The sequence below is a fragment of the Cyprinus carpio genome, chromosome A8 (assembly GCF_018340385.1).
Source record: "Cyprinus carpio isolate SPL01 chromosome A8, ASM1834038v1, whole genome shotgun sequence".
NCBI lineage: Eukaryota > Metazoa > Chordata > Actinopteri > Cypriniformes > Cyprinidae > Cyprinus > Cyprinus carpio.
Genome location: NC_056579.1, coordinates 6,360,187 through 6,387,674, shown reverse-complemented (window position 1 = coordinate 6,387,674; position 27,488 = coordinate 6,360,187). Strand labels below are relative to the sequence as shown.

The 27,488-nt window shown below is 36.9% G+C and overlaps 1 long non-coding RNA gene and 1 pseudogene across 1 annotated transcript; one reads left to right on the top strand and one right to left on the bottom strand.

Moving 5' to 3' along the window:
- Window positions 1-27,488, bottom strand: part of LOC109049360 — a 63,179-nt pseudogene that overhangs the window by 16,213 nt on the left and 19,478 nt on the right.
- On the top strand, window positions 335-7,562 carry LOC109049040. The gene is made up of 3 exons (XR_006160628.1): window positions 335-534; window positions 5,322-5,391; window positions 6,541-7,562. It is a non-coding gene; the product is annotated as an uncharacterized LOC109049040 (long non-coding RNA).

Sequence of the window (27,488 nt, the reverse complement as noted above, 5' to 3'; positions counted from 1 at the left end):
TCAGATTGGGCAGCCCACAGTGAGCACCGCAGCAGGCCGATACTTCCTGCTCTCAGGCATGCTGATGTTTTATTAAGGTTGCATCCCTCCCCAGTGTTTCATAATTAAAGCATGGCTGAAGACACTGTTCCCTAATACCATGGGCTTATTGTATTTATATGGTTTGTAACGGCCCGTATTACCGATAGATGTTTTATTTAGTGTTGTGTCTTAGTTTCGTGGATGAAAATAATTTATGTCTCAGTCTCTCTGTAATAATTCAGTTAGAGATTCACACAGGGGTTTGTGTTCGTTGAGATCAGTGTTGCATTTTTATAACTATAAAAACTGATTAATATAGTGTGACATATCATGCAAAATAGGATTTTACTTTCTCTTTTGAAATAAGAGAGTTAGATGTACTATGTACTCTTTAATACTCTAATGCAATGCAAAACCTTCCTTCCATCAGGATAATTATGGAAAGTCATGGTGCTGACGTCTGGACCAACAAATAGCTGAAAGAAGGTTATAAAGGGTTGGAACAGCATGAGGGTGAGTAAATGATGATAGAATTTTGATTTTTGGATGAACTAATTCTTTAACATACTTGATTGACATTTACATATCATAGTTTATTCATTATTTAACAGTTTTCGGTTATTATTTTCCGAAAGGGGTAAGAAAATCATAACAGAGACCATTTACAGTACATACACTACCAATCAAAAGTTCAGTAAGGTCAGTAAGATTTTTTGTAAATATTTTGTAAATGTAAATAAAAAGTATCTTATATTTACCCAGGCTGCAATTATTTGATCAAAAATACAGTAAAACAGTAATATTGTGTAATATTATTGCAATTTAAAATAATTGTTTTCTATTTTAATTAATTTTAAAATGTATTTTATTTCTATGATGGCAAAGCTGAATTTACGGCAACCTTCCGTGTAATTCCTCACTGTCACATGCTGATTTGCTGATCAAAAAAAATAATTTTTTATTATTATCAAAGTTGAAATATGTTGTGCTGCTTAATATTTTTGTGTGTGTGTGTGTGTGTGTACAGTATATATGTATATATATATATATATATATATATATATATATATATATATATATATATATATATATATATATATATATATATATATATTTTTTTTTTTTTAAGTCTTTGCGGAACACCAAATCTTTGAACTGTAATGTACAGGGGTCTAAAACTGTTTTTAAGGATCCCAAAGAAGGTCACAAATGTTCATGCAAAAACTCAATTACTTTGTGTAAAAAAATAAATAAATAATTAAAGCCATCAGTCACGTTAATTGTATGATATTTAAAGCTCCAAAATGAAGTTACAAAGAAATGAGGTTTTCATTATTGTGGCAGATGTGTAAAATCACTGAATAGACAAAAAGTGGTTTAGGAGTTGATATGTCCTTCTGTTTCAGCTGTGCTTTTTATTATTATTATTAAATATTGGGCTATGTGGACTGTTTATTCAACGTCTTTCACAATGATTTTTTAACATGCTGTGTCACGCATGTCCATTCACACAGAATGATCAGTAGAAGCATCCAGAGAGGAATTATCATCCAGTGCCTTTTAACAGGCTACTAATCGAATTAGTCTCTCGCAGTGCAGTCATGCTTTCTAGACAAAGAGTGTATTTGTGCCTGTGTGAAAGAGAACGAGGAGCTCTGCACAGGGCTGATGAGCAGGGAACGGGTAACAGGAGGGCAGGCATATGGCCATGGGGGGGTTAACGTGAGAGCTGGAGCTTGGGCAGATTTCTCACGTCACCCCCCCACCCACCATCTGCCACCGAACCAGACCAGAACCAAAAGAGCAGGCAAAGATTGACCCGATCTACTGTAAACCACTCTCAGTCTCTGGCCACGTTAGAATGAGAAAGAGAGAAACAAAGAAAAAGTGTGTGTTTGAGAGAAAAATACAAGACAGGATTGCAAACTTGTGAATTAATGGCTCTGTTCCAAAGTCTAGTAAACTGACTATTTAGGGCATCATAAGTGCCCTCCTGCTGTTCCAAAAGGTAGGAAGGATGACTGTGTTGCCTTCTAAGAAAATGTCTTTTGGGCAGATTCTATGGCAGAATGTAAGATTCACAACAATGCCAAAATGCATCGTGACATTCTATCCAAGATGGTTGACAAAGTGTAAGAAATGTTGATTTATAAATAGTTATTCATTGCATAAAGTATGGCTAAAAATAAACAATGTAATAAAACAGTAATATATTTTACATAATACAGGATGTATGAGTGCTATGTATTTTTGTGCTTATTAGAGTTTCACAAACTCTAACACAAGAAAATCTACATCAAAAACATGTATGTACTTAAAACAGGAATGACCAAAACCTCTCAAACTGCTTTCCAAGATTACGTTTCAGTAGTATATGAGCATTTCAGTCGTATTTTATAGTTGATTTGTTGTTGATGCTATTGAAATATAGAAGACACACTTATTGGATAAATTAATTAATGTTATAGATTAATTTGATTATTCTTTGCCATACCTTTTCTTTTTTATTTTCTATTTTTTATTTTTATATTTTATAAATTTTTTGCATTTTATATTTGAACTACTTTAGCTCTAAAATAAAATAAAAATGTAGCTCTTCGAATTGGTTTGGTAATGTGCATGTAGATTCTAGAGTATGCAATCTGCCAAAATGATTGTCTCATTCAAATGAAAGGCGGGGCTTCCATTCCATCACGCACCATATTGAGCTCATATTCAATTTTCCACAATTGGTCTGTCTTCTCACACTGTCTCTCCTGTGTGTTTGACTTAAAGCAACTGTATGTAAGATTAAATTTTTTTCCTTTAAATTAGCTGTTGCAAAACATTCTGATGGTAAACTGACTTCTAAGGCAGCGAATAACTTCTGTTTCTTTCCCACACTCTCCCCCAAAAGTCAGTTCTGGGAATATGTGAGTTTGGTGAGCGGGTACGAAATTCTGTGTAAAGGGTGAATTATTATGGCAGCAACAAATGCACATGTGCAGCTATCCACTGTAATCATGACAGTGAGTTCCACTCACTTTACTACAGAGACTAGACAAAACTACATACACTTGCTTTAAGGAGTGCTGGTTGTATGACCCATTAGGTTTCTATCTGTTTAGATCAATCAGTCACTTAGGAGCTTCTATTTCAGTTAAGCATGCTGTCTTAGAAGGCGGACACCTACAGTATGTAAGCTGTAGACAGCAAAGATGTTCACTTGGTTTTGGAACCGAGCCAGTTCCTTGCAGTAATTATGAATAATTTTACTTTTATCACGTACAGTTGCTCACTAAATCTTCAAGATGCTTCTTCCCATGCACTGCCTCAGACACTTGAGCATGAAGATGTGCAATAACATTGCCCTTGCTGGATAAATGCATGAGGGTTATTTTTAGAGTGATGGGAGGCCCACAATATTAATAAACATAAATCATCCATTTCCTCCAAATTCCTGCTCTCTTTCTTTCTCTATTGCATTCTCTCTCTCTCTTTCACTCTGTTTTCCTCTCTGTCTTCTCCTTTAGGACAGTGAAAGCTTTCTATCACAGTTTCCAAACACTCCACTTTATATCCAGGAAAGAGGAATGGAATAAATTGTGCTTCCATATTTTATTCCTCATCCTCTCACACAGTAAAATTGAATAAAAATAAAATAAAAAATGACACTAGATAGCAGTAGGGTTCAATCCCAGGACTGTTTGGAGATCATTTTGGTAATGATGTCTTGATTTGCCCCTGAAGCAACTACGCTGATAACCTTCCCATTTCAGTTTGACAAATGCAGAGGTCACTGCTGCTCCTGTCCTATTAGAGCAACTAGATTTCAACCAGACTTGCTTCCACATTCTAATTTATTCTGGCCAGTATTTGCCGACTTGGATTTGAAGGCTTGTAAAATGACCAAACCTATTTCCTTTTTTAATATTGATGTTTACAGGTGGGTTATACATGCCACAGTAATAGACTGGCATTCAATGAAGTGTAAAGTAATATACTGATTATTTCAAAGCAATTCCATATTTTTTATTCTCACACATCGACTGAATTTACATTGCTTTCCAATTATTTGTGATTTACTGGAAATTAATTTTGAACAAATATTTAATAGTGATTTCACTCAAAAAAGAAAATTTCTAGTTGAATACTTATGATAAAACTAAGTACACACCTACTGCTTTTTCGAAGAAATTAAAACTTTTATTCAGCAAGGATGCATTAAAGACATTTAAATTCTATTAATCAAAGAATCCTGGAAAAATGTATCATAGTTTCCACAAAATATTTAACTGTTTTCAACAATGATAACAATAAGAAATGTTTCTTGAGCACCAAATCACCATATTAGAATGATTTCTGAAGTGTGACAATGTGACAACGAAGACTGCAGTAGATATGCTGAAAATTCAGTTTTGTCATCACAGGAATAAATTACATTTTAAAATATATTGAGACAGAAAAGGGTTATTTTAAATTGTAATAATATTTCATATTACTATCTTCCTGATCAAATAAATAAATAAAAAGACTTCTTTCAAAAACATTAAAACATATTTCCAGCTACAAACTTTTGAACGGTAGTGTAATTAAAATATATATATATATGTAGAAAATAGAATTTTCCATTTTGTTCATTTATATGTGTATTTCAGTGAGAAATGTATTTCCATGCGCATGGGAACCCTGTAATAACTGCCTCAAACATGGTCTTTTTAATTTTAATGTCATGTGTTCATTGTATTCATTTAAAACTTTGTTTCTCAGTTAACTGATAAAAACCTGTGCACCCTCACAGAAATTACATAGCAGCCAGCCAATCAGAACTTGCAGTTTCTTTAGCTGTTGCTAGTTTTGTCTGCAGTATACTTCAGACAGTCTGTGAACGGTATGTGGGTTGTCCGTGGGGGTGTTTGAGACTGAGACTAACTCGAATCCAGATGTTTGCATGCAAAAGAAAGATCTGACTCAAGTTTCATAATCTGACTATTCAGATTTCAGCAATGTCCTGAAAGCATACCATCATTAAGCACACACAAAACATTACTTTTTGTGGACAAATGTTTTCAGACCTTGCAAAATCTGCATTGCGTACTGTGGAAGATTATTTTTCCCACTCCAAACAATCCCGGTTCTTTCCATTGAGGGTTATTAAATATTTCCAGCTTGGCAATGATTGAAAAAAAATGACATCACAAACTCCAAAATCAGGCCGTTCTGACAGGCCCTAAAAAAAATTAATTATGAAGATATTTCAACATATTACTTTGAGTGAAATAATGTATTAATGTGTCTTCTGCATGTGTGTTTGATGGCAGGCAGCAGGACCCTGAGGAAGTGTGAGAGTCCATGGCTCGACACACACTGTGATAAATTGCTCTCACTCCAGTGAGTGTTACTCATTGGTCAGAGGTTGGGAAGAAAAGCTTCTCAGGACCCAAAAGCACTGTGATGGTACTATAGTACAGTTATGGTTTCAAATGGTAATAATACCACATGTCACATGCTTGTGGTACATGGGCAGGTGACATGACTTTTCTCTTATATTTTCATCAATTTCTTGGACAGGAAACATTTTGTTCTTAAAAATAAGGCAATTTTAGCAATTTCAATAACATGGTTGTTGTTTTGTAGTATGCCATCAATATAGTCAAATGTCAATATATACAGTATAAAATATTGTTTAAATATATTGGACTTATCTAATTGGGTGTGTTTCCAAAAAGAACTGGTCATGAATTTACATATTACATACCTTAAAATACAAAAAAAAAAAAAAAAAAAAAAACTGAAGTAAGTAAAACAGTGTAAGTATAAACAAAATCCAGCAATACTGTAAAATATTATTACAATTCAAAATAACTTTTTTAAATTTAAACTTTTTTAAGTTTTAATATTTTAAAATGTAATTTATTCCTGTAATGGTAATTTTCAGCATCGTCTTCAATGTCACGTGATCCTTCAGAAATCATTCTAATATGCTGATTTGCTGCTCAAGAAACAATTCTTCTTATTATCAGCGAAAACAGCTGTGCTGCTTAATATTTCTTGGAAGAGTGAAACATTTTTCAGGATTCTTTGATTAATAGAAAGTTCAAAGGAACAGCATGAATTTACAATGGAAATCATTTGTGACATAATAGATTTCTTTACTGTCACCTTTGGTCAATTTAATGCATCCCTGCTGAATAATGACACCTAACTTTTTCCCCTAATGACCTCAAACAGTTTGAAGAGTAGTGTAAAGCTTTGTTCATTTGCATGTCCATTTGTCAACTGCCCATATACTGAATGATTACCATATCCATGTACTATGTAATTTACATGGTACTCTATGGTAGTATTAACATGACCAAAAAAGATACTTTTTGATACTTTTATGCATTTCTGTTATTTTGAAAATAAGAGCTCATCTACATCTACATCCACTGCTCACCTACTACAAGACTAACTTATTTTAACCTACAGACCATCACACGACAAACTGCACTACTCTATGGACTTTAAACCAGCTCTGACCTGTAAACGTGTTTGCAGACGCTGATGTACCCGGAGTCTGGGATACTGTGACAGGTTGGACTGATCCTGTGGCGGCTGGTGTTGAGTCTGAGGTCAGTTGGACTGTGGATGGTGTTATGGATGCAGTTATGGACATTGGTACAGTGGCAGGCTCAAGAGTAACTGCTAATGTTGGCACTGAAAGTGAAGAACAACATTATAGCCTGTTTTTTTTTTACTGGAGCTGCGCAAGTAAATTTTTCTGGTCTTTGAACTGATACTGACACCTACGTACACTACTGATGTTGTTGCAGTATCATGCAAAAGCAAATGTTTTTGGTTAAAGATGTCATTGATTTATACTCTGCACATTTATCACCCGTTATTAATTAATTCGACAACAGAACGTGTCGGAAAAATGTTGGTAGTATTAAGCTGGACATGTGATCTAAATATGGCCACCACTAAGAGAAGAAAACTTTCTTATCTAATTAAATAGCTTTTATGCAGCTGATATGACTAGCCTGTTAATCATTTGAAACTTTTTCAAAAGTGCCACTGAATTCTTCTGATGCAAAACTTAAAAAAGTAATATATGTGCCAATATCATCACTAAAAATGCAAATGTTTCACCTTTAAGCTGGAAAAAATACCAAGTGCCCCTTTAAAAATAATCTTGAGGAAAAAGATTCTACTATATTCCTCATGAGATCAGTCATCACCTCAGATTTCCAACAAAACAGCATTAGACCCCCACAAATGGGCAGAACTGCAGTGAAATGTCCTATAACCTTGAGCACACCCTCATACATCACTAGCCAGCATTAGAATGCTTTGCGTCTTAAATCACATGAAACATTTATGAAGTAGAAAACTGTGGAAAAATGCATCACGCCATCAGAGTGCACAGTGACAGTTAAGGGACGGATCAGAACCGACGTCTTGTTAACGACATGAAATAAAGAGGCCAAAAAGAGTGATAGCAGCAGCAGCAGCACAAAAAAAAAAAAACATGAAAACGACATTCAGCGTATTACATTAGCATGCCACTTACTGTCAGACGTTCCTGACGCCTCACCTGCAAACAGAAAGAGAAGAAGATAAAACAAATGAGAGGGTTTATTTCTTGTGGGTTTATTTTATTTATTCCTCTACCTCTCTGGAGCACATCTAAGAGTTAAAAAATCCAGAAACCTGCCTCGCTTTTGCATGTAGTGAACGTATAGTAGCGATGAACTGTACATTTTTCCAATTCAATATGCCTGTTTTAGTTTTATTGCTACGCTAGCTTTGTGCTATTCTACTTTCCTTAGCGAGTGGAGATGCCCCAGTTTTCTACACGGTACGTAAATCATTGCTTCCTCTCAGGTGTGTGCGTGTTACTGAATACAGCAGGTGTATAATTCGTACAAATGTTCGGGGAGCCGTTCGGGGTGGGCAGGAATGAGCCGGGCTTCCAGGACTTGGCTTTGAATCCTCTCTCGCAGGCCGAACAGTCTTGTCCAGTGGTGTTGTGCTCGCAGTCGCACTGAAGGGTCCCATCACGGAGGGAGCACTGACCAGCGTGGAGGTTACACTTACACCTGTGAAAACAGGGAATACCAATTAGCACACTTGTTACATCGCAGCCACAGGCAAGGGCGAAAGCTGCACCACTGAGGACAATTCCCACCTTTTATTTGTTAGGGTCACTCAAGGTAGCTCATTAGCTCACCTACTTGGCTCAAGAAATCAGCTCGGCTAATTAGTGGAGCCTGACACTGTAATGCATTGTTGAAACCGTACCTGTAGGGAATATTGTGGATTCTACAGATCTTTACATTGGGGTTGAAGTGTATACAGTTTATAAAAAAATGGCCTTTTGGACCAATTTCAGGACAGTCCGGGACAAAAATCGGGACAAAATCTCAAATTTGAGGCAGTGATTTTTATTTAGTGTTTTTAGTTTTTGCTTAATTACAGTGCATCTGGTTAGGAGCATGTGCACTGCAATAAATCCTATTATTAATGAGTATTTTGTCTTATTTTCCAGTTAGTTTTTTTCTGTATTATGTTTAGAACTAAGAAGATAGATCTTTAATATGAGTGTATATTGTCTTCATGCACTGGCATTTTTTTTTTTTTAATTTGATTTATTTCTAAACAAGATATATTCATGTGAAACAAATTGTCAGTACAGACAAAAAGAGTAGTGTTATTGTAAACAAACTTTTAAAAATTAAAAATAAATGTTTTTGTTAATTCAAATAAAGCTGAAATAAAATAAATTATAAATGGTGAAAAAAAATAGATGGAAATCTTTTAGATGAGGTAAACTTTTTTATTAAGTTGATAAAACTCAAATAAAAATAAATTAAAGTTAAATAAAAATATTTGTAAAAATATAAATAACAAAAGCAGATAACAAAATTACTAAAACTTAAATTAAAATTAATTTTATTAAATATAAAATAAATATTAATATTTTTAGATTAATTATATTTCAATAGCACATAAATTGAACTAAAATAACACTGGTGTAGAGGAGATATCTTTAACATGAGTGTATTTTGTCTTAATGCACTGGCATATATTTTGTCAACTTATTTTAAGTCTAAATATGTTCAAATCAAGTGAAAAATCTGTCAGTGTCTGCCCACTAAAAACTTTTAAAATAATTTTAATTTAAATAAAACTGAAATAAAATATAATTATAAGATGAAAAAATTAAAAAAAAAAAGTTATTTTTTTTATTTCAGTTAGTTGCCAAGGAAACATGTCTAATTTTTGTTTAAGTTGAAGTATTAAATTACTAAAACTGCAATAAAAATAAATTAAAGCTAAACTGAAATATTTAAAAATGAATAATGACAAAAGCAAAAAAAAAAAAAAAAAAAAAAAAAGATTCTCAGATAATTTTACTGGAAACAAGTGAGAAAAGAGACAGATTCTCATGAAAAAGTCCTGACCATGTCTGTCTGCACTTTTCTAGAGATTACTGTGATCTTTTTTACTTTCCTAGATGTTTCTTCTCTTTCATCATTATCAAGACTCTTCTCATGCCCCATGTCTGTAAGCACTATAGAGTCTGTGTTTGTTGTAGATGCAGGTAGGTTTGCTTCTCTTTGTCTCTGATGTTGGAGATAAAACTCTGGGATCTTTGGGGACAGTAAACCGCATCTGTCTGCTCTACTCCAAATATAGCCACCATCTACTGGGGGGAAGGGAATACCTCAAGAAAGATGGAACAAACAAAAGTGAGAGAGAGTGAGTAATGATTATCGCTAGTAATGAGAATAAATGGGGGATATTGAGATGGCCTAGCCCTGTCTCTCCTTATTGCTGGCTTTATAAGAAAAATCTGCAGTGCTCCACAAAATGTTGCTTCCTTCCTTTGAGTTTATGTGGAATGCTCCGGATATCTGACAGTCAACTTTAAGGATAGTTGAGATTAAAGGTCTGGAGAGGAAAGCAGGTTAGTATGGAAATGACGACTTTTGCAATTACAATCTCTCTAATCAAATGAGTGTGTAAATCCCAATGCATCAGATTTTTTTCATCCTCACTAGAGCGAAAAGCTATCCATTTGCATGAAATATTTATGAAGCTGACCTATATATTTCCATGCGGACACCCCATAACCAAACCTTGTTTTGCCGTATAATGAGGTCATACCTCGCCCTCTGAAGATTCCCTTGAAGAAAGTGATGCCAGCAATTACATAATTTATTTATATAAATTAAAAAAAAATGCACATACATTTGTACACAATTATGTAAATTATATGTGTGTGTGTGTGTGTGTGTGTGTGAGTGATTTTAATCATTTTTTTAGTGGCAGATTTTTCACTTGATTTTTTTTTCACTTATTTACACTTAAAACAAATTGAAAAGAAATGATCTCCTCTACACCAGTGTTTTAAGTATAATTTATGTACTATGACACTGGCCAGACTCAAACCCTCATTTCCATGTGCCAAACAGGTACTTTTATAAGTACTCTTTCCAATTTTGTTTTTACTACATCTCAAACATGAATGCTACATTAGACAGGATGGTTTACAGAGTGTGATTTTACTCAATTTCATGTTTTTTTTTTGTTTTTTGTTTTTTTTTGAAAGCCTGAGGAAACAGACTTCCATCACCCTCTGGAGGCCTTCATTTCGTTATTAAAACCAAATGTCAATCACAAACTCTTTCATTCGGCTCTTTCTCCAAGACCAAGTGCCCATCAAGCTCCTATCATGACAAATTAATCAGCGGCGGACCACTTCATTGCAGAGATTCTCGCCTTAAGGAAGACCTCTCTATTTTTGAGAGGCAGCGCAGGATCTAAAGCGAGTGTTAATCAATTAAAGCACAGCAAGGTCTCGTATCAATTTCTGACCAAATCCAGGGTGTGTGCTTTACAATCCTCTTAGGTACAGATTGGAATTAAATCCCACCCTGTGAGGAGCGATGAGAAACGTATGAGAATGAGTCTTTGTGTAATATAGTGCACCGCGAGCAGAAACTGTACAGAGGTGTGTGAAGAGTGTCTTGCTCCATGTGTTTGTTTTGCTTGGGTTGCATATTTGGGTGTTTCTTTATCTATAGACACTTTTATTTTCAGTTTTTGTTTTCTTCTTTTTTTAACTAAATAAAACTTTTGAACTAAAACTAAAAAGTATAATAAAATAAGCAGCACAACCATTTTTAGTAATAATAATAAGAAATGTTTTTTAAGCAGCAAATCAGCATATTAGAATGATTTCTGAAGGATCACGTGACAATGAAGACTGGAGTAATGATATTTCGTCATTTCCAGTTAAGCTTTAATTTTGTCAAATTATGCAAAAAGTATAAAAATATTATATAATTATGTGTATTTGTGTGTGTGTGTGTGTGTGTGTGTGTGTGTGTGTATTCATGTGTACATTAAATTCTATAAATTCAGCACTAGCAATTCTAGAAATGTAATTTCCACTGCAGAATTCTGTTAAATGCAATAAATCATTAAATGTGATGGAAAATACATTATAGTGAAAATATTCAGTGTTTTAGAGATAAAAAAATACTAAGTGAGCAATATACATACACACTGTCATACATTGTTAGTGGGGTAATTAAGCAAGTGAGAGTATGAAAAGTGTTTTGAGAAAATTAACACAGGAATGAAAGTGTTCCTAGTCAAAGCAACACCTAATGAAGGTGCATTCAGCACATTTAAACCACAAGTGTTAAATCAGGAATTGCATCTTAAACAAAAGTTGCTAGATAAAAGCGACACAGTCACATCGGCGACTAATGCAGGGCAGCTGTGGGAATCTAACGTCCCATGAAAAAAGCAGCACTCGAAGTGATACAAGCCCTTGGCAAAAACAACGCTAAAAAGAAATCTGTCTGGTTTGACAGCTAAATAAATGCCTGCTGGCATTTTGTAAATGTGCATGGGTAGTGAGTGTGAAAACTGCAATCAATACGGGCGCTAGCTTGCAGATTGGTATGCGTTCCTCATCACCATGAATATTAAATTATTGGCACCTCACCAAAAAAAGTGCTAAGTAGACAGTAAAGTCTTGTGATTAAAAACCAAGGACAGAAGGAATCATTTGTGCCAGTGTTCAGGACAGCGAGACAGTGTTTTGCTCTTTTTGAAATGCTGACATCATGGGGTTAGATGGCCTGATGAACCAGCTCAGGTGCGTTTCTAGTGCATCTCACTGCAGGTTGCAGGGGAACAGCGGGAAGCATCCTGGACCTCAGTAGGGGGTGAAGTAGCAACATCTTTTTTGGGGGTGTGAGGTGAGGTTTCTCTGCCCTGCACTCACAGAATCTGTGTGGATCCAGGGCAGCTATATCCAGACACCACAGGGCTGGGACCCCACTGATTGGGACAGGAACAGATCTCATGGGCATGCTTGCTGCCAGGCTCTGCTGTTGGGATGGGATCAAACCCCTATCTGGCCATCTGCGACTGGAGAATCAGGAGTGTGTGATAAACATATGGCTCTTAATGCTCTGGCAAAACAGAAGCTAAAAGGAGAGATTGAACACTGTTGTGGATTCCTCTCAAAGTTGTGTGCGTAAGGCGGAGGAAAATTTAGCCTTCCTCTGGCCACAGGCACAATGTGTGTTGCTTTTCAGATGCCACTGACACTGGATTGTGATTATTTATTATTCAGGTTGGCTGTCATGCTGATAAAAAAAAAGAAAAATTATGCATATACAGGTCCTTCTCAAAAAATTTGCATATTGTGAAAAAGTTCATTATTTTCCATAATGTAATGATAAAAATTAAACTTTCATATATTTTAGATTCATTGCACACTAACTGAAATATTTCAGGTCTTTTATTGTTGTCATACTGATGATTTTGGCATACAGCTCATGAAAACCCAAAATTCCTATCTCAAAAAATTAGCATATCATGAAAAGGTTCTCTAAACGAGCTATTAACCTAATCATCTGAATCAACTAATTAACTCTAAACACCTGCAAAAGATTCCTGAGGCTTTTAAAAACTCCCAGCCTGGTTCATTACTCAAAACCGCAATCATGGGTAAGAGGTTAACCCAGAAGGCCATCATTGACACCCTCAAGCGAGAGGGTAAGACACAGAAAGAAATTTCTGAACGAATAGGCTGTTCCTAGAGTGCTGTATCAAGGCACCTCAGTGGGAAGCCTGTGAGAAGGAAAAAGTGTGGCAAAAATCGCTGCACAACGAGAAGAGGTGACCGGACCCTGAGGAAGATTGTGGAGTAGGACCGATTCCAGACCTTGGGGGACCTGCGGAAGCAGTGGACTGAGTCTGGATTAGAAACATCCAGAGCCACCGTGCACAGGCGTGTGCAGAAAATGGGCTACAGGTGCCGCATTCCCCACAGAGAAGCAGCACTGGACTGTTGCTCAGTGGTCCAAAGTACTTTTTTCGGATGAAAGCAAATTTTGCATGTCATTCGGAAATCAAGGTGCCAGAGTCTGGAGGAAGACTGGGGAGAAGGAAATGCCAAAATGCCTGAAGTCCAGTGTCAAGTACCCACAGTCAGTGATGGTCTGGGGTGCCATGTCAGCTGCTGGTGTTGGTCCACTGTGTTTTATCAAGGGCAGGGTCAATGCAGCTAGCTATCAGGAGATTTTGGAGCACTTCATGCTTCCATCTGCTGAAAAGCTTTATGGAGATGAAGATTTCATTTTTTCATCACGACCTGGCACCTGCTCACAGTGCCAAAAACCACTGGTAAATGGTTTACTGACCATGGTATTACTGTTACTGTGCTCAATTGGCCTGCCAACTCTCCTGACCTGAACCCCCATAGAGAATCTGTGGGATATTGTGAAGAGAAAGTTGAGAGACGCAAGACCCAACACTCTGGATGAGCTTAAGGCTGCTATCGAAGCATCCTGGGCCTCCATAACACCTCAGCAGTGCCACAGGCTGATTGCATCCATGCCACGCCGCATTGAAGCAGTCATTTCTGCAAAAGGATTCCCGACCAAGTATTGAGTGCATAACTGAACATAATTATTTGAAGGTTGACTTTTTTTGTATTAAAAACACTTTTCTTTTATTGGTCGGATGAAATATGCTAATTTTTTGAGATAGGAATTTTGGGTTTTCATGAGCTGTATGCCAAAATCATCAGTATTAAAACAATAAAAGACCTGAAATATTTCAGTTGGTGTGCAATGAATCTAAAATATATGAAAGTTTAATTTTTATCATTACATTATGGAAAATAATGAACTTTTTCACAATATGCTAATTTTTTGAGAAGGACCTGTATGTCTGCTCTTGAGTGGTTTAATTATCAGTCTGACGTGAATACTGCCATCTTTGTAAATACAGTAATAACAAATCATTTGCCTGGGGTGTTTTGTATGAGGTATGAACAGTGTTTAGATAACAAGACCTCAAGCAATTTGAAGAGCATTTGAATGGAATATGGCTTCAGATGACAATCTTTGCTAATTGTGTTTTTACAAAAAATGAGATTAGGACACATCCACCTGCACTTCATAGCTTTACCCTGCAGCTGGTTTATCCTCACACTATGAAACTGATGTACATCGATTTCTGAGCCATTGTGGTAACAAAAGACATTGCAAAAATAGTTATTGTTTCTAAAGAGGTTTCCCAAAAGTTTACTGTCAACAGATTAATTTAGTTACAATTTATAATTAAAGATCAATTAATTAATCTTACATTCCTGCATTAGTATGTGTTCCTGTGGCTCAGTGGTAGAACATTGTGTTAGTAGTGCAAAAGGTTGTGGGTTCAGTTCCCGAGGAACACATGTTAGGTAAAAAATGTTTTGCACTGAATGCACTGTAAGTCGCTTTGGATGAAAGCGTCTGCTAAATGTATAAAAATGTCAAAAAATTATATATGTAAATTTAGTCTTTCCCTGTACATATTTTCTGCCACTGTCACCTGTCACTAATTGGCTCACACAATAATAATTGTGTTTCTTAGAAACTGTCTCAAATCAAAAGTATTTTTTTTTATTGATCACACTAATTAACACATTAAATTGAGTAAATTTTTCTACTTTAATTAAAAAGTGCCAAAATCTGTAAAAATAAACCAAACACATGAACGTTCAGAATTTTCTACCAAGCACAATTCTCTGCCTTGAGCATCGCCCTGCTTTTGATGCAAGTTACAAAAACTTTTTTTAAACCTGCCATTGCTTAGGTAATGAGCTTTTGGATAAATCTGCACAACTGAAGACGAACGTGACGTAATTCTCCCCAGGGAGTCGTTGATGAACGTTTATAGAATATCATTATGAGCATTAAAGCATTTATGGGATGCGGCAGCTAGATTTCTTTCAAGATTTGTTTAAAAGCGCCAAAGTCTGGTGCAAATAACGGGAGCACGGCGCTCGGATGAATAAATAGCAGTGGCACTAAACAAACACAGATAGACAGATAAAAGGCTGCCGCAGGAGTCCGTTGCTCTGAAGCAGCTGGAAGCTGCTGTTAATGGGAGCTTGATTTATTTTTCCCACAGTCCTCTCTCACGAGACACCCTGACTATTTATTCTCATTTGCACAGAAGCACTGCCAGGCTCATCATGAGGCACTTACGCAAACAAAAACGGATGGAGGAAAGACGAGGATGATCAGTGCCCGGAGAGTCACCTCGGGCCGGCTTAGATTGGTCATTATAACCAGTACCCGACTGACTTATTACCTCCATTTTCAGGAGGATTAAGGAAGAGAACGTAGAGAAAGAGCGGCCATTAGCGAGCGGTAATGCATGAACGTTTCCAAATGGGCTGTAAGGCCCATGAACTTGTTGGCCTGTTTGAGAAAATGACCCGCTTTGTTAACAAGCTCAGCTTCTTGGGCCTCATACACCTTATATTAGCAATGCTTTAGCTTCGTCCATTAAGGATGAAAGGTACAAATTGAACATGACAGCTCTCCGAAAATAAGATTCAATTCAGTTTACACGGTGTTCAGGCAGCGGATATTGATTTATAAGAACCGCTCAGTAAGACCGACGTGGGTAATTGGCTTCAAACGCTCTTTTTCTCTTCCTCATCCTAATCCTTCCACAGGACCCTGAAAGCTTTGACCTTGGCTAACGATGCCCGATTCAGACTCCTCCGGTGGCACGGCTCTCACAGAACCTTACTAGATGCCTGGTTTCATATTCCTTATTATCGCCGCTCCAGCCCCTTCCCACATTTTTGAAGTACAGCAACTAAAAAAAGGTCAGCCGCGCAATAGCAGATCTGTGTGTTAAAAGGCAGTCGCAGGGAGCTTGTATCTGAATGTGGTCTTTTTTTTTTACTAGCCTGTGCCAGGTGGAGCGGCTAATGAAAAATGCCCTGCTGTTTCCTCCCCAATGCCCGAGAGAGCTGCCCATACAAAAGTAGCTCTGAAGGGTGGTGGCAGACCAGAGACCTGGCCTCTACAGCCTTATTCCCCATCCCCCTTTTGGTGGATTTACAGTTAAAAGGTTGGAGATACATGGGAGAGAGAGCGCTCCCCATGAGGCGAAAGCTACGAAAGCCACAGCTACTGAATCGCAGACGACCTTGAAAGCTTTGGCACCGGCAGCTCCTGTAAATTATTCACACAGGATGCAGAAAAGGGCTTCTTCTGCACTCCCGGACGAAAGAGCGGAAGACAAAAGCAAGCACCACCACCGCCGCTTCTCACGTGGAAGACATGGATTAATGGTGAGGAAAGAAGGAGACCAGAGAGAGCGCAACCAGAGAGAGTGACAGAGAGTGGTCTTGCCTTTGCCTGTGCACATCAAAAAAGTTGAAGGAGAGAAAGAATAAGGGAGGTCCCTTCATAATTAATTTCTCCCCCCCACGGAAACATCGCGATGGGGCCAATTATTACCAGAATGTGACTCCATTGCCTGCTGCGTCACTGTCCACAGAGCTGCATCCTCTAGGCATCCAAATGATGCTGGATACAGAGTAACACACACACTTATCTTTACAGTGTAAATCACACTGGTTGGTCTTGGATTTGAAACTAATTCTGTGCAATCATTCCTTTCGTTAGGTTGTATTTCCATGGAGATGAATAAAATAGTTAAACAAGCAAGACAGCAACACCTAATCAGCTAATTAAATAATTTAAATAAAACATAATATAATATTATTTCATTATTATGTAACATTATAGTTTAAATATTATGAAAATAATAAATATAAACAAATTTCATTACCATTTAATGGAAATCCTCCATTAGTGCTAATCATTAGCTTCTTCCCTCGAGAAGTAATACTTATAAGGTAAAAGTAATATGAGGAGCATTTAATAAACAATATGTTTTAGTGCAGGAGGGACTGGCCCAGTCGACTGAACAGGAATGTCCCGCTGTGATGGAGGGCACAGATACAGTCCCCATACAGAATGGCCGGATGAAATTTTGATGAGCAATGGCGTTCTGCTGAAAAATTCTGTTTGCCTTCCTGGGACACCCCCTTTATTCTGCGCCTTTAGGGTGGGGATGGGCAGTGGAGATATTTACGCCTGCAGTGCTTGCTTTCAAAGTTAAAATTTCAAAGATCTCCTTGCAAAAAAACAGGGAGTACAGTTTTCTATATGTTTTCTGTTTTTCTTATTCAATGTATTCATAAGGCATTTTAGAAAAAAATAATTTATGTATATTTAAGTGTATACATCATTACCTTAATATACCAACTTACTCTAACAACCATAATTATACAGGTGGTTAATCTAATAATGATCTAAAGTTGAGCGTTCTATGAGCCATAATGCATTGATAAAAAAATTTCATCATAATCATAATTTTAACATTATTACTGTAAAAATGTCTTGTTGAATATACTTCCCCTATAAATTTTATAGTAATACATCTTTTTAATTACATTTTTTTATATTTTGACTGCATTTGCTTAACTTATTAAGTTACCACTGTGACATTTGACCATTTTTTAAGTTTCTTTTTCTATTATCTTGTGCAATTTAACTTTATTCCCACCTGTTGTAATCAGTCACTGAAGTGCAGCACTTGAAAGTAAATGAAAATGATTTAAAAAACTGCTTTGAATGTGAGGTCACATTGCATGAGTCATTCTTATGTCTTGTATTTTTTCCCCTTTATAGACACAACAATCTGTCATTTGAAGACACCGTTTCATCTCTTGTCTTAATGAGGTAAATACGTGAACGTTACACTACAAACCCTTTGTCAAAGAGGCAGAGCACTTTCATGTCGTGTTCATCCTTGGAGCCTAACAAGATATACAGCATAATTGGACAAGCTGATTGTGACATTGTTTCTGAACGTGCCATATGACATATTTCATCAGGATAAACTCAAATGCATTACAGTTAGGGCTGTCAAAGTTATTTAAGTCAATTATTTCAATATGTTTAACACTGTTATTTTTTGTATGCCGTTAATGCATGTTTGACTCTTATACTATGACTATTTCTTTGTAGTTACGTGAAACTCCAGTGAAGGACTGCAGATCACTGGCAAAAACAACGTTACACAAGTAAAAGTAAGTTTAAATTGTGTATTATTCAGTAACTGCACATTTGCATTGAGTTTCATTTTCGCTTTTCTGGTTTGTTTCGATGCAGTTTGAGAAATATAGAATCTGTGTTGTTTTGATTAATTAAGATGAGTTGAGATCATTTTTACATTTAAATTTAATTGCCAAACAGAAGAATATGCCTATTCATTTTCCTTTTTGTAATGAAAACATATTAATCATGATTTAAATGAACTGACATTGCTAATTGGATTTTTTTGTTGTTGTTGTTGTTGTTTTTTTTTTGTTTTTTTTTTGGTGCAGTAAAATTTGAGGGGTTTTATGGGGGAAATTACAGAGGACAAAATCTAACAGTTGTTTTGTTCTTGCTATGTTAATAGCTAATTGTATTAGACGTATTCTGGATATCATAGGGTGGGGTGGTGCTTCTGAGGGTTTTTTCGATTTTCATCCATCATAAAAAATGATAGCTGGGCTCAGGGTAAAAGGCATGGGTTAATTTAATCATACACAGCCACGAGAGTGCATCATTAGTCATATAATACCCACTTCTGCACACAGAGATAGATGAAAACAGACTCTGGTGGATGAGTTAGCTAGATCAATGCATATGTAAACAGACAAGTATTCGGCCACAAACTAGGATGAAAAAGTATGTTGGTTGATCCCTCCGGTTGGGTTTGGCTTTGGCTCTGGCTTGATTCAGCTCTCACATTCGCTGCATTTGGATGGTGGCTTTGAAGGTGCCTTTTGATTGTAAGATGGAGAAGATGTCAATAGGTTGGGTGAAAAAAAATCTTCAATATCAAATTGATCTCAAAGCTTGCTTCTATAGCTTTGATGCAAAATGCATCACCATATTGTATTTTCATTTCACAAGTCTTGCCTTGGCTATGAAATTGCACTTTGCACTATTTTAAACTTCTAACCACATGGGATTGTAGGAATCTCAATCATTGTAGGATTCAGAATTGATTAATAACAAAGTGAGAAATTACTGTGGTACTACACTGCAAAAATGAATCACTTCCTTAGTATTTTTGTCTTCTTTTCCGGTATAAATATCGAAACATTCATAATCAGGATACATTAGTTAGACAAGCAAAATGGCTAGACATTAAGTCTTGTTTTCTGGGAAAAATATTAGCAAAATTAAGTGAGTTTCAGCTTAAGACAAGAAAATAAATCTGCCAGTGGGGTCAGAAAAATAGTAGTAACTAGTTTATTTTTCTTACCTGACTGGCAATTTATTTATTCATTTATTTATTTATTTATTTATTTATTTAGTTTATTTTTAAGCTCAAACTTAATTTTGATAATATTTTTCCCAGAAAACAAGACTTAATGTCTTACATCATTTTGTTTCTCAAGGATTTGCATTTTTATTGAAAAACAAGACAAAAATACTAAGAAAATAATTTTTCATCGTGTAGTGTAGTATAAATGAACAGAAAGTTTTCAAATAATTGTAATTCATTTCAATGCAACCTTTTTATCCAAATCATGCTCATTATTGATTGTGGCTTGGTGCACTTCACGTTGTGGTAATTTCAATCAAAGTCATGATGAAACAGAAGTAGAGACAGATCTTTTCTTCTGCATTGTGATGTACTGAATGTAACATTATCAAAGCTAATCTGAAAAAGAAAAAAACTGCAGGGCAGGGTTTGGTTCTATTCATCATGTCATCAGATTTTTGAGATTTGTGTACTTTTGTGATTTGTTTAAATTTTTATGGATCATGGCTGCAGTTATTCATCAAATTATGTTTTCAAACAGGTTTCCTGAACATTCCATTGGTTGGACAACCGATGGTCCTGCCCCAAACTAATTCAGAGATGGTTGAGCCTTTCTGTCGAGCTGTTTTGGAAGCTCAAACAGCAGAGTGCACTTAAAGCACTTAAAAAATCAACTCTGTAAGTAGCTTGCAATGTTATGTTTCAATTTCAGATGGCAATAGAGAGCCCAAAGTTCTGTAATGCCTCTGGTACAGTAGAAATAATTACACGCTTCAGTAATTTGGTGTAATCACCAATATTTTTTAAACTGCTGTGTCTGTACATTTGTATTGTATGTTTCAAAGATTAATTATATTTTCAGATGCTTGAATGATCGTGAGCACGGTTAACAAAGACAGAAAGACTGCAGGGGCTTTGGAGACCATGCCATCTGAATTTCCACACTGCCAATAACCCACAGTATTTTTTCTTTCAGTCTTACTCTGTGTGTGTTTAATAATATATCTTCGCATATGTTACAGCAGCGATCACGCGGGGAGGGTGGAAGCAAGCCTGAGTTTGCGCCCCTGGCCTCTTCGCTAATGTAACCTTAGCAGAAGAGTAACTCAGGCCAAGGACTCATCTTTGATGGTCAACGCTGATGGTGTTCAGCTTTTTAGAAGCAAACTCAAAGAGCTCCTCTGGGAATACTGTAAGAGCAGCTCTGCTAGACCTGAGCATTTATAATACATTCTCCTCTCTGCTTCTAACTGTACCGACGTATCGCCAACATAATCTTCACCAAAAACTAGGGCAAGTATTACATCACATGAAAGCAACTGCAGACAAAAGCAAAAATTACAGATCACACATGCGCCCACGCAACGCAGTGTGGTGAAAATCATGGACAAATACGCCAGTGATGTCTAAATGGAAGTGAAGACATAAATAGTGGGCTTTTGAAATTTGTCTATGAAATGTTACACAATATTTTAGCAACCCTAACTCAGTAAAAAATGATTCTCCATACTTCAGCTAATTGAATTCTTCATGCTCGATTTCTATTAGTTTAAGGATTTGAACAAACCCATAACGCTAAGTATAAACTTGTATACAACTGTACGCTGAAAAAAATGGCAGCTGTGGTTGCCAGAACTTTGCCATAAAAAATATGGTAGCAGCATTTTAGGTTTTGCTGTTGAGAATTTTTGTTCAATTTTACTGTTGAAATTTTAATGTAATTAACTTACTATATTACATATATATTATTAAATATATAGTATACATACAGTATAATATATTATACATATAGTATATATTATACATATAGTATAATATGTGACCCTGAACCACAAAACCAGTCCTAAGGGTATTTTTTTTTTTTTTTTTTTTTTAAAAAATTTTTTTTAAAAAACACTCTGAAAGCTGAGATACAACTATTTGAAAATCTGGAATCTGAGGGTGCAAAAAAAAATCTAAATATTGAGAAAATCGCCTTTTAAGTTGTCCAAATTAAGTTCTTAGCAATGCATATTACTAATCAAAAATTACGTTTTGATATATTTGCAGTAGGAAATTTACAAAATATCTTCATGGAACATGATCTTTACTTAATATCCTAATGTTTTTTGGCATAAAAGAAAAATCAATAATTTTGACCCATACAATGTATTTTTGGCTATTGCTACAAATATACCCCAGTGGCTTAAGACTGGTTTTGTGGTCCAGGGTCACATATATTACATACAGTATATTATATATTATATTATTATATATATATATTTTTTATAATTTTACACAGACAAACTCTCAAAAATACATGTGGTAAAGAGAATGTCACATGTAGAATTAAGTGATTTTTTAATAAACTGAGATAAATACCATTGAAATATAAAACACCATCATGGTAAAACACATTACACTAATTACACTAAAACAATTCAATAAAAATTAATTTAACAGCATAAGATATATAACATTAAACCCTAAAGTGCAAAACTAAGAAGAAACTGTTAAATTACGAAATGTATTGATTTATTACAGTTTTTCATGTATTTAGTATATAAACAACCAATTAAGAGGTTGTTACCATAGCATCTTTACAGTATTACTGTTTACATATTACAATCTTTTTTACAGTGTACATTTTTCTTTTAACTTTTTGAAGTGATCAGATTTATCATTTTCACCTGGCAGATGATAAAATAAGCTGAAAATACTCCCTAGCATTCACCTTAGTAACAGCAAAGCAATACCCTATCAACCACCCAGTACACTCTAGCAGAAAATATATTAATACTCTCTCTATACCTCAAACCTTGCAGAAAACTTGAAAAACTTTTTTTCCTGCTGTGGGACAGACTGGCTTAGTATGGAAAGAGATGCACACTAAACAAGATGAAAAAAGAGAATGTGAGATTAAACCAAACACACTAAAATGCAGGACTACAGGTTAAGTTGAAACACAGCACATGCTGAAGCATGGAGCTCACTCAAGGCCCTGTCCGAAGAAAACTCAGTGCTTAGCTCTTCAGATGTGTCTGACTGGCTTTGAAAAGGGCTTCATTGATCTGTTGACATGGCTTTGTTGCCCCCAAACCTACTTATATGGCTGCCATCAGAGACCTTCAAGCAGTGTTCATTTTTACAGCTTGATTTATTGTTGTTTTAGTCATAGTTTGTCAAAATGTCCTTAAAATTGAGTTCATATTTTGTCATGTCATATTCATTCATTTTAGTCCAGTTTACTCAATGAAATGACATAATTTTAGTCAATGTGAACGCAATGCAAAAATGCATTAATTTGACATTCAAAACTTCAATCATTTAAACATATCAAACATACATGTCAACTCAAATGTGGAGTCAGTAAGTTTTTTTGAAGAAGAAATTAGTAATTTTATTCAGCAAGGATGCATTAAAGACATTTAAAATCTATTTACATAAATGCTGTTCTTTTTAACTTTCTGTTCATCAGAGAACCCTGGGGGGTGTCACACTGACTGCTGCAAGGATGATAAAGGCAGAACATGATAGAAATAAATCATTTTAATTGATAATCCACAAGATCAAGAAGTTCTCACACACAGGGTAACATCAAATAATACCGGACAAAATAAGGAACAGAATGGGGAGTTTTTAGACTAACTCAAACAACGGACTAATGACTAGATTAACAGAACACAGATGAACAAAATGAACTTATCAACACACGAGGGAAAAATAGGTCAGGGGAAAACATGAGGGAAGAAAACAAACTAAAAGTCCATGATGGTGACAGAACTACCCCCTCCCGGAAGGCGCAACCTCGTGCTATGATAGGACAAACAAAGGAGACAGTGGGTTTGAGAGGAGGACAAAGCGGTGGTCGAAGGGCAGGAAGAGAGGCAAGCAGATAACCAGGGCGGTGACGATAGAGGGCGGAGCCAGGGAAGTGCAAACGGAGGGAGGATCCAGGACGGAGACAGGAGAGTCTTGGAGTTGACGCAGAAAGAGCCAGACGGGACCCAGATCGCAGCCATGAATATGACCCACGGTGGAGCCGATGGAGGGAGAAGCCATGGTGGAGGAAGGGCTTATGACTCCAGGGGGCCGACAGACCAAGGCAGGGCCAAGACAGAGCAGATGGCTCGGGCGACCAAGGCATAGGCGGGGATCCGGAAGGCCACCATGGAGCCGGAGCGACAGAGGACCAAGGTGGAGCTGGAGGAAGGGAGGAGCCCAACGGAGCTGGTCGGACAGATCGACGAGGCACAGCTGGAGAAGTGAAGCCCTGAGGCAATGGCGGGTCGACGACTAACCAAGGAGATGAGGGAGCAAGGAGCCATGGTAGAGCCACTGGGTTGATGGGCCGAGGCAGAGTCTGGGACTCAGAGGCTGGAGGAGGAGACAAGGGGTCCTCCAGCCACAACGCCGATGGAGAATGGCGGGCGTGTGGCAAACCCACATCAGAGATGGTGGGCTGAGGGTGAGCTGAGGGGCTGACAGGGGACAGCGGAGGTGGTGGTGAGGACCAATAAAGAGGTGGTGGGAGAGGGAGACTGGGTGGGAGTTTTGAGCAGTCTGTGGGTTCAGGAATGGTGTGTGCTGCCCACACACACCAGATGGCCACTCCTAGCACTGGGAGTGCCAGAGATAGGGAAATTACTTCCATGGTCATGATGGGGCAGACAGACAGTTCAGGGCAGATAGATAGTTCGAAAATTGCCTCCTTGACCATAACAGGAAAAACAGAGACTTCAGACAATGACCAGAAACTGCTTAGTTCTGAATAAATCTATCAGATCCCCTGAGTCCTGCCTCAGTTCACCCTCAGTGGTTTGAACAGTGGGCGTGACATTCCTCCATGCCCTTGCTCTCCACTGTATCATCCCTTGTTGCCATCTCTCGCACCTGGTCAGAAGATCCTCGATGCTCTGGTTCCAGGGTGACCCACAGCTCTGTCACTCTTGCTTGCGATGGCTTGTTTGTCGTGGCGGGCTTTGGCTTTCAGTCTGCGGCAGGCTCAGGCAAGCTTTCCACACTGTGGGGTGATGTTCGGCTGGGTTCTGGGGCTGGAGTGGGGCTGGCAAGACCAACAGTGAATGGAGAGTCATTGCTCACCAGCACCCACTCCACGAAGGCGGTGAAATTCCCTTGAGGTCCACATCTGGACAACTGTGCTCTGCATGTGTTGTTCAGGCTCGCTATGTAGAACGAGCAGAGCGCGTCATCCGGGTAGCTGGTACTGTTGGCGACCTCAACAAAGACCTCCATGTGGACCTCAAGAGGTAGCTCCCCCTGCTCCAGCAGGAGGTGGATGAATTTGGGATGGTGGGTCATACAAATAAAGGAAAAACATTCAAAAACGGAAAATAAACAGGGATAAATAACGCCGCTTAACTTTACTTTTATGTGGTCAGGTATTCTGTAACACCGACTGCTGCAAGGATGATGAAGGCACAAAGAAGATGATAGAAATAAATCCTTTTAATAGATAATCCAAAAGATGAAGAAGTTCTCACACACAGGGTAACATCAAACAATACTGGCAAAATAAGGAACTGATCAGGGAGTATTTATACTAACTCAAACAAGGGACTAATAACTAGATTAACTAGAACACAGGTGAACGGAATGAACTAATCAACACACGAGGGAAAACAAGGTCAAGGGAAAACATGAGGGAAGAAAACAAACTAAAAGTCCATGATTTAACATATATAATAATCACTATATACACAAAATTTTATAAAAATATATATATTTTATATATATATAATTTTATATATATATATATATATATATATATATATATATATATATATATATATAAAAGATAATAAGAAGAAATGTTTTTGAGCAAAAATTAGAATATTAGAATGATTTCTGAAGGATCATGTGACACTGAAGACTGGATTAATAATGCTGAAAATTCAGCTTTGACATCAAAGGGAAGAAATTACTTTTTAAAATATATTAAAGGGGTCCTATTATGCCTTTTCACTTTTTCTAGTCAACTTTTTTTTAGTCTGTAATGTTGCTGTTTGAGCATAAAAAATATCTGCAAAGTTACAAAGCTCAAAGTCCACTTCAAAAGGAGATTATTTATTTAACAGAAATCACTTTTCAAAAACTACAAGTAACGACTCGTTTGGACTACAACGCTTATTTTCCGGGATTTGTGATATCACAAATATCGCCGAATGGGACGAGACCTGGTTGAGCTGCACTAGAGAAGGCAACGAGTGTTATCACTATGTCGGAGACCCGCTAGTGTTCTCAATGTAGACAGGCTTAGAGTGGTTACAATCATCCGGGTTTAAATCACGCTCAAATTGATTTAATTTTGACGCAATATTTAAACTGAAGCTGGCAGGCGGCTATCGTAAGGGGCATGACATTTCTCGACCAGGCCCAGAGTGGAGCCAATCACAACACAGAGTGGCCTAGCTAACCAATCACAGCACATCTCATATTTCAGAAGGCGAGTCTTCATTTGATACAGGAACCATTCGAGCCGTTCATGCCAGACTGGGAGAGTGGTGTTGTAATAATGTAAAATATGTGAAAAATAATGTGTTCTTTTTGTATGAGAGCCTGTTCTAGTATACACCTAAAACAAAATCAAGACTTTGTAAAAGAGCATAATAGGACCCCTTTAAAATAGAAAACAGTTGGTTTAAATTGTAATATTTCACAATATTACTGTTTTTACTGGATTTTTGATCAAATAAATGAAGCCTTGAGAGCACATGAGAGATTACTGTGACATGTTATTAGTCTCATAAAATATTTGTTTTAGAGACTGTTTTGAATATTGCATTACTGTATGTATACCAAATTTGTAATGAATATTTTTCTATGTAATTTTCATCAAAATGCATTAACTTGCTCTTCTTCTGATAGGACTCTCCGTTTCTGTTGATGTCACTCACAGCAGAGCTGTTAGATAATGTTAAACAATAACCGAACAGCTATATAGAAGATTTAGTCTGGCTCCATTCTGGTATGTAATATCCAATTTTAATGAAACAATATTATGGATGTAAAAAGGGTTGAGAGTGACAATTCAAGTTGATTTTTAAGAAGCTAGATGGGAATATATCAGCATACCAGCATCCAGAACATGTGCTGGTGTTTTCAGCAGGGATGGCAGCATGTGATGGCCTGTCAGGTCATTCACAGAGCACTGTAGATGCTCAGCAACTGTCAACACGTCTGAATATTGACAGATCCCAGCAGAACAAAGTAACGTATCAAATAAAGCTATGCCGATAACATGGAAATGTGAAGCTCTCTGTGATTTATGGATTCTGACCACCGTGAAGGGATAAAGGGATGCTTCCGTAGAGTACAGTAGAGAAGAGCTCTCATGTAGACTGTAATAACCATGCAAATTGCTCAGCTAATCCACATTTTCTACTTTGTGAGCTTCGCATCAACTGTTGGGTTTTTCACTGTGGTTTGTTTTTCTAAAGCAACCACAAAGCATTTGAGCCTCAGTTAGAGCAGCCTGCAGAGAATCATTCATAGAATCACGTCACGTACACACTCAGAGATATTCCTCAATTCTTACATAATGGGATTGCATTGCGTGAAGGAGCAGAGGGAAATTCCTCTACAAGTTATTATCTAAGGGTTTATGATGAAAATACATCCTAAAACAAATCCAGAGCAACACTAAAATCAGAAAAATGTAAGTAAATTTCCCTACTGAATAGACCACCATAGCTGGTCGTCAACATATGTTGCTGTGAATTCCAGGTACCATTGGATGTTGGTGTGCTGGTGTCCCCATAAGGCTTTTTAACTAGTTAACCAGCATCATCACA